This window comes from Capra hircus, chromosome 26, assembly GCF_001704415.2.
Source record: "Capra hircus breed San Clemente chromosome 26, ASM170441v1, whole genome shotgun sequence".
Classification (NCBI taxonomy): domain Eukaryota; kingdom Metazoa; phylum Chordata; class Mammalia; order Artiodactyla; family Bovidae; genus Capra; species Capra hircus.
The window spans coordinates 40,730,400-40,739,199 of NC_030833.1; positions in this window are offsets into that span (position 1 = coordinate 40,730,400).

The window sequence follows — 8,800 nt, forward strand, 5'->3', positions numbered from 1 at the left end:
AGCTCACACAGGTCGACCTCGTCAGAGGCTTGTCTTTTAAAGGATAACTAATTATGCACTTATTTTTGGCTGTCCTGGGTCTCCGTGGCTGATGGGCTTTTCTCCAGCTGAAGCAAGCGGGCTTCTCATCGCAGAGGCTTCTCTTGTGCCAATCCTAACTCTGAAACTGGCAGACAGATTCTTTACCACTGAGCCACCAGCGAATCCCCCGGGGGCTCATTTTAAATGGGCCTATTTCTGGGAAACCCAAAGCCTGCTGAACAAGGACGTCTGGAGCTGTGGTTGGGAACTGGAGCTTTAATCAGATTTCTCTGGTGATTCTTTCGCACATCAAAACTTGAGAACCACTGTAAAGTGCTAGGATTGAAATATTCCAGTTGTAAATTTATGCTTAACCAGGCAAGGCACTTAATACCCACTAAACTGAAACTTAATGATTAATATGCAAATATTTGGAAACAGATCACAGTCATAATTGAGGAAAAAATCACCTACCATTTCATAGTCTTTACAGGGTTCAGGTGAAAGTGAAAGTGAAAGTGAAGTCGCTCAGTCGTGTCCGACTCTTTGCGAGGCCATGGACTGTAGCCTACCAGGCTCTGAGGAGCCTCTCAGTCCATGGAATTTTCAGGTAAAGTGAACCAAGCTGACTGTGCTGTTGTACTTCATATTCACCACCAGAGGGCGCAAGGTATCTGGTAAAAGCAGGGCGTCTAGAACAAAGTATCTAGAAACTGGCGTTGCTGCTGCTGCTAAGTCGCTTCAGTCGTGCCCGACTCTGTGCGACCCCATAGACGGCAGCCCACCAGGCTCCCCCTCCCTGGGATTCTCCAGGCAAGAACACTGGAGTGGGTTGCCATTTCCGTCTCCAATGCATGAAAGTGAAAAGTGAAGGTGAAGTCGCTCAGTCGTGTCCGACTCTTAGCAACCTCATGGACTGCAGCCAGTGGCCAGAGGTAAAAATCAGGAAAACCAGAATGACCCGCTGAATGTGCATTCGTGAAATGTTCTTTCTATATGAGCACCCAGAGGTAGTGCCTAAGCACTTTCTTCCAGTCACAGATCAGTAATTCCTCCCTTTGATTCCGCAGATGCTAATAACCTGAAGGGCTGGACAGGTGAGAGTCTCTTGTTGAGCCTCACATGAATCTCCAGATGAGGGAAACCCAGCAACAGACAGGCTCGGCTGCTTCCTGAGTCCTCTTCTCTCCCCAAACTCTAACACTCCTTCTGTGACCACAAACTTTCCCACAACAGGCTTATATAACCCTTGAGGATGACCTGGACTTTTAATAACATTTATTCATATCACGCAAGCTTTGCTGTGAGCATATGAGCAAGAGAAAACATTATTTTTGAAAAACAAATAATTCTGTTATCTCTGAAGCATCATTTGTGTAGTCAGGCTGAACTTGAGTATTTTTTAGCAGGATTTCAAACAAAGAACATTCTGGAAGAGATGTTGTGATTACTGCACTGGAGGGGGCTGTCTGGGCTAACACGCTCTCTGTCTGCAACTAAGCTTATTCAAAAAGGACAAAAAAGGAGAGAGGGAAAAGGGGATGGGAAAGCTGGGGAGATGGTTCTTCTGCATCAGAATATGAAAATCAGATGGATATTTCATTCCTAGGAGAGCCAAGTCTATTGAAGGGTGCACGCTAGAGATACAAAGAGCAAGTTTCTGCCTGGATGGAATTTACAATTTATGGAGAAAATGGACATGAAACAAGTAGCGAAGGTGCGTCGTGAGGATTACAGAAGTGGAAACACATGGGGTATGAGCTCTCATGACTTCAGGAACGCTTCCTGAAGCTCTTATGACTTCAGGAGGTAGGGCTTCAGCAGAGGCTTAACAGCAAGAGTTAACTAGAATAAAAGCAGAGGGGATGAGAGGGCTGAGGCTGGACAAGAGAAAGTAGTGTATAGGGGATGTTCCAGGCACAGGCAATGCTGCATATGTAGAAAAGAGGAGGCCAAGAACTGAACCTTCATACAGACTTTAGAAGTACACGCTGTGCGCTTAGTCGCTCAGTCGTGTCCGACTCTGCCACCCCATGGACGGTAGCCCGCCAGGCTTCTCTGTCCATGGGGATTCTCCAGGCAAGAATACTGGAGTGGGTGGCCATTTCCTTCTCCAGGGATCTTCCAGACACAGGGATCCAACCCGCATCTCCTGTACTGGCAGGTGGATTCTTTTCTTTAGATGAGACTCTGCAATAAAATTTTTACAATACACAGTTCAAGAAAAATGTAACTTTGCTTTAATTTGGTTCTTTTTTTTATACATCCACCTGATGGTTATAATCAAAGGACCTAGAGCACAAATAATATCTTAGTGGATCCCCAAATCTAGTGCTGTGTCTTTTAACAATTAATCCCTGACATGGAAGTAGAAGCCACTTGCTCCTTGGAAGAACGTGCTTATATGCTCAGTCGCTCAGTCCTGTCCGGCTCTTTGTGACCCCATGAACTGTAGCCTGCCAGGCTCCTCTGTCTGAGAATTCTCCAGGCAGGAATACTGGGGTGGGTTGCCATGCCCTCCTCTAGGGGATCTTCCCAATCCAGGGATTGAACTGCAGGCGGATTCTTTACCGTCTGAGCTACCAGGGAGTACAATTTTCCAAAGTAAAGTTCATAACATTTTCTCTATGAAATGTCTGTCTTGAAATTAGACACTGATTATAAGCAATTAAGGCAATGTTGGCGTGAGAGCTTTGGTATCTCTGATTTATTTCCCATTCCTGAGCATTTCCCCTTACAGGTTAATTCAATTCTTCATTTCAACTTCAGAAATGTATCTGGGATTTCTGGAATGCACTAATACCATCACCTCACTCTAATTTGTTCCTGATGACTTTAGCTATTCCAGGCTGTTCTTCTTAGGGTAACTTCATGCCCCTTAAAGACAGAAGGAATAGAAATTATTACCACTTACCTGGTTGTTCTTGGAACATGTTTTCTTCAAGGAAAACAGATGTTGAAACAGGCTCTTCTGTAGGGTAGTTAAAGACAGTTTTCAGTGGCCTAAAGCTCAGGGATCCTTAGGCAGGTTTTCCATCACTGGAGATAAAGCATTGTTCAGTCACTCAGTCGTATCCGACTCTTTGTGAACCCATGGACTGCAGTACGCCAGGCTTCCCTGTCCTTCACTATCTCCCAGAGTTTGCTCAAACTCATGTCCACTGAGTCGATGAGTCACGCTGTAAAAAAGCATTGCAGCCACACCAAAAGGCGCCCTTTTCATATTTCATATTCTTCTCAGGTTGTGTCTTCTATTTCTTTCCCTCCACGTGCAGCTTTGAACCTTATTCCTTGGTCCTGTCATTGAATCACTTCTCTCTGCTCCCCTCTACCACTGCTTTCAACTTTGCATCTGCTACAAAAAAACACCTTCAGAAATGGCCTAAAATCATTTATTTCAACCTTCCTTTATGAAGTGGCTTCACCTGCTCAGCCAAAATATATTAAGCAGGTGAATCATATCCTCCAAATTCACAACCAGCCCTCATTCTTAAAAATAGAAGAAGTTATGATTTCAGATGGATGCTCTGATGTAATCTTCTCCCTTGTGAATGTATGTAAAAGTGAAAGCGTTAGTCACTCAGCTGTGTCTGACTCTTTATGACCCCCTGGACTGTAGCCCCCCAGGCTCCTTCTGTCCATGGAATTCTCCAGGCCTGAACACTGGAGTGGGTTGCCATTTCTTTCTCCAGGGGATCTTTCCGACCCAGAGATTGAACCCAGGTCTCCCGCATTGCAGGCAGACTCTTTACCACCTGAGCCGCCAGGGAAGCCTGTGACTGTATAAACCAACGCATTTGATGGAAAGAAAAAGTAGTGTTTTAGAGCGCTATTACAGTGACTCTAGTTGGTTGCTTGCTCTTATGCAGCCCAGAGTTGACCATCCGTTATAAAATGAAAATCTGCTTCTGAACTTAGCTCTAGGAGCTTGGTAAGGGCCTGGGAGTAGTCACCCACAACAATAAAAGTGTGATAAGAGTGGATTCTAGAAGATTCAGATGCCTTCCTCATTACTTCTGCTTTTATTATTAAGTTGACTTTGAAAGAATTAATAGTGTATTGCTCTGTCAAATGGAGAAAGAAATGGCAACCCACTCCAGTACTCTTGCCTAGAAAACTCCATGGATGGAGGAGCTACAGTGAGACACCACATCACACCTACTAGGATGGCTATAATAATAAAAAGTTAGGTTGTTGGCAAGGTGAAGAAATTGGAATCCTTGAACATCGTTGGTGGGAATAGAAAATGTTTTAGCTGCTATGGAAAAGGTAAGCATAGAATTACGTGACCCTGCAATTCTACCACTAAATATGTGCCCCAAAGAGTTGAAAACATACACTGAAACAAGTACATACACACACAGGCTCATAGCAGCCCCTGATACCCACAACAGCCAAACAGCAGGAACAGCCCACAAGTCCACTGAGGGAGGGATGAAAAGCAATGAGAAGGTATGCATTGCTGTATTGCTGGGAGCCGCCACGGGAGATCCCACCCATGACAGGGTCATGCGGAAGAGAACTGTTAAGCAAGGCTTCAGAACTCACGGGGCTCCCTAGACTTTCTCGAGCATCTACCCCAAAACCAGAATCTGTCTGTTTTACTGGTTCATGACTTTCACCAACTCCTCTGACATTAACAGGGGGCTAACCCTGACCACCTTTCTCTGGAAAAAATCAACTTAGGGCTATAGCTAATAAGTCTCCTGGACATGAGAGAAATATTTCAAATCAAACCCCCTCTATTAGCATTCTAGCTTGCTTGGCAGGTTATCCAGACTCTTGCAGCTATGCATACAATTATTTATAGCCTCCCAACTGTGAGAAGCAGGGAAAGCCTAAAACATAGAGCGTTTAAAAGAGTTAAAACTCGTTAGAGCAGTGCTAGTGCTGATGTAAGATTTCATTACTGGGCCAATGCTTGTTGCTAAATTCCCATATCTCTTATCCACTGTGCACCTGGGAGTGCATTAGTTAACATAGTGAAAATGCTAGAAAAACAAGTGTAGCCTTGAACTTAACCATATCAGACTTTTGAGCTAATTGGTTCTTTCTTGTAACTCACTGCACCTTTGCTCTGTGAAAGACGTTAACTCTGTTTGGCATTTTCTGAGGCTGACATAGATTAAAAATAAAAAGAAAAAACACTTTGAGGGAAAATAAGTTTTCTGGTTGAGCAGCCTTTATAGAAAGAGGGTCATAAAATGTTCACAGGCCTCCAAGGCCAGAAGATGCTGTACACAACATCTTTTGTGGAAAAGGTATGCAAAAAAATCATGGTTTCGATAAGGGCAATACTGCTGGAATGTTGGGCTGACTCTGTGTGACCTTGCATCTTTCATTTCCCTCTATGTACAAATAAGGTATATAAGTACCTTTTGAAAATAAAGCTGTTGGATCTCGCTCATCAAAGCAGCTTGGTCTCCTCGTGTCAGTCATTTTCCTCTTACTCTCTCTCTCAGGCTAGTTCCCATCTGGAGCACAGAGGTCCGCCCTGTCTGCTTATTTGCCTGGGTTTCTAAGACCTGAACGGGAAGGTGCCCTGCGCCTTCACTCCCTGGGGAGACTGGGAGGGCACCTGTGGCCTCAGGTAGACAGTGCAAGTCTCTTGTCTTGAGACTTTATTGATTTTCTGTATAAACCAAGGAACACCAGCCTCTTTTCTTCTCTCCTCTATTTTTTTTTTTTTTATCTACAACATTCTTAACTATCTCTCTCTCTCTAAATCAACCGCAATTGCCGACGCCGTTTCTCCTTTGGGTTTCCCTGGATCCTGCGGGGGCTGGACCCCGGCGCTGTATGTTACAACACAATGGACCTTTAAAATGTTACACTAAGGGAAAGAAGCCGACACAAAAGTTCACATATTGTATGATTTCAATTATATGAAATCTCTACAATAGATAAATCCGTAGAATCAGAACGCAAATTGGGGATTGCCAGAGGTTGGGGGAGGGGCATGGGGATAAATGGCTCACTGGGTAAGGAGTTTCACTTTGCAGAGAAGCAAATGTTTTGGAGCTAGACAGAGATAGATGATGGTTGTACAACTCTGTGAATGTACTGTGACTGACTTGTCTGCTTTAAAAGGGTTAATTTTGTGTTATGTGGATTTCACCTCAATAAAGTTTTTTTAATAAAAAAGAAAAACTAATATATTGAGCTGAAAAAAAAAAACATTGACAAGTATAAAGTTTTATTGCTGAAAAAAACCCTGCAAAATCAGTTAATTCAGACACTTCATTTCTATAGGTAAAGAACCCTTGCGTAAAGTCAAGAACAGAGTAAATGTCTTACAGCTGTTTGTTTTCCTTGCGCGTTAGCTTTCTATTAGGAGGAAACATAAGGAAGCTTATCTTTTGCACAACCTATAAATGCTTTTTTTCTTGAAAAACTGAAATTTTAAATGTCTTCTTCAGATTCAAGAATACAGATTCACTACTCATTGCGTTGATACATCTGGAACACACTCATTCAAAGACTAATTTGAGTAAACTAGTTTTTCATATCAACTCTTGTTAACGTGATGCAAATGAATAGTTAATCCTCTTTGATAGAAGTGAGGCAAGACACAACTAAACTAACTCTCTCCATTTGGTTTTAGAATCTCTTTTGGTCGAGATAATGCCCAAGACGTTCACTTCACACAAATTAAGAAAAGTCGCTCTCCAGTATTCTATTTCTATCCTCTCTCCCCCAGGGTCCTTCTCTATGTTCCTGGTTTTTCTCTCTCTCATCCTCTGCATTTCCCCAACCCAACTAAACTACCGTTTTTGTCAGCTGCCCCCAAGAAAAATACATTCTTGCCTGGTGAAGAGCCAAGATACTAAAAAAGGAAACAAATTTCTTAAAACAAACCAACAAACAAACCCAGAAGAGTTCTTGGTTGTCTTACCATATCTTAACCAACAATCACATGGTTGTCTTCACAATAAGTAACAAGCTAAAGCCTGCCAAGAATAAGCAGCTAAAAGTTTACCTTTCTTCTTCCTTTGCCAAAGACATGACCTTTCTCATGCATCCTTTTCACAAAAGGCATTTGCTTGCTAGGAAATTCTACAGGACATGCTGGAAGAGAAACATCTGCTTCCCACATTCCCGACAACTGTAGTTGCTTTTGCAGCAGAAACTTCTATTTAAATCCAAACATTATAACAAGGCAGTTGCCAGCATAACCAAGTGGCTGCAGCAGGGGATGAATTGGGGAGAAAAGTACTAAGCCAATTCTAGGATGTGGCCATAGATGACATTTTATATAAAAAATAATACCATTTTCCCCACAACCAAATTCTACTAAAAAGAAACCAGAAATAACTTCAGTAGCTGAGAATAATCCATAGGCATCCTGCTTTTCTCCTCTATAACTGAAAAGGTCCGTGGAAAAGAGGATGATTTTTGCATGACAACAAAGAAAGTCATTTCTATTCCCTGAGGGGCGGGGGCGGGAACCAACTTCAGTACATATTTTTGGAGTATTGTGCTGATTTGCTAGGGTGGCCATAACAAAATACCAGGACTGGGTGACTTGATTTAAACAACAGAAATTGATTTTCTCACATTTCCGGAGGCTGGAAGTTAGACATCAAGTTGTTGGTGGATTTGCTTTCTTCTGAGGCTGCTCTCCCTGCGGATGGCCATCTTTTCCTTGCCTTCACAGGGTCTTCCCTCTGTGTCTGTGTCCTGAACTCTTCTTTCATAAGGACCCAGCCACACTGGATGAGGGCTGTGTGCTGTGCTTAGTCACTCAGTTGTGTCTGACTTTTTGCAACCCCATGGACTGTAACCCGCCAGGCTCCTCTGTCTTTGGGGATTCTCCAGGCAAGAATACTGTCATGCGCTTCCCCAGGGGATCTTCCCATCCCAGGGATCAAACCCAGGTCTCCCACTTTGCAGGCTTTTTTTTTTTTTTTTTTTTTTTAAGCCAGCTGAGCCACCAGGGAAGCCCCCTCTAGTGGCCAAATTTTAACTTAATTATGGGCTTCTCTGGTAGTTCAGAGGGTAAAGAATCTGCCTGCAAAGAAGGAGACCCAGGTTTGATCCCTGGGTCAGGAAGATCCCCTGGAGCAGAAAAAGGCTACCCACTCCAGTATACTTGCCTGGGAAATTCCATGGACACAGGAACCTGGCAGACTATGGACCATGCAGTCGCAAAGAGGTGGACCCGGCTGAATGACCAAGTGCACGTGCACAGGGGTGTGCATGGACACACACACACACACACACACACACACACACACGTTGACTATCAGTTCAATTCAGTCGCTCAGTCGTGTCCGACTCTTTGCGACCCCATGAATCACAGCACGCCAGGCCTCCCTGTCCATCACCAACTCCCAGAGTTCACTCAGACTCACGTTCATTGAGTCGGTGATGCCATCCAGCCATCTCATCCTCTGTCGTCCCCTTCTCCTCCCGCCCCCAATCCCTCCCAGCATCAAAGTCTTTTCCAATGAGTCAGCTCTTCACATGAGGTGGCCAAAGTACTGGAGTTTCAGCTTTAGCATCAGTCCTTCCAAAGAACACCCAGGACTGATCTCCTTTAGGATGGACTGGTTGGATCTCTTTGCAGTCCAAGGGACTCTCAAGAGTCTTCTCCAACACCACAGTTCAGAAGCATCAATGCTTCGGCACTCAGCTTTCTTCACAGTCCAACTCTCACATCCATACATGACCACTGGAAAAACCATAGCCTTGACTAGATGGACCTTTGTTGGCAAAGTAATGTCTCTGCTTTTTAATATGCTGTCTAGGTTGGTCATAACTTTCCTTCCAAGGAGTA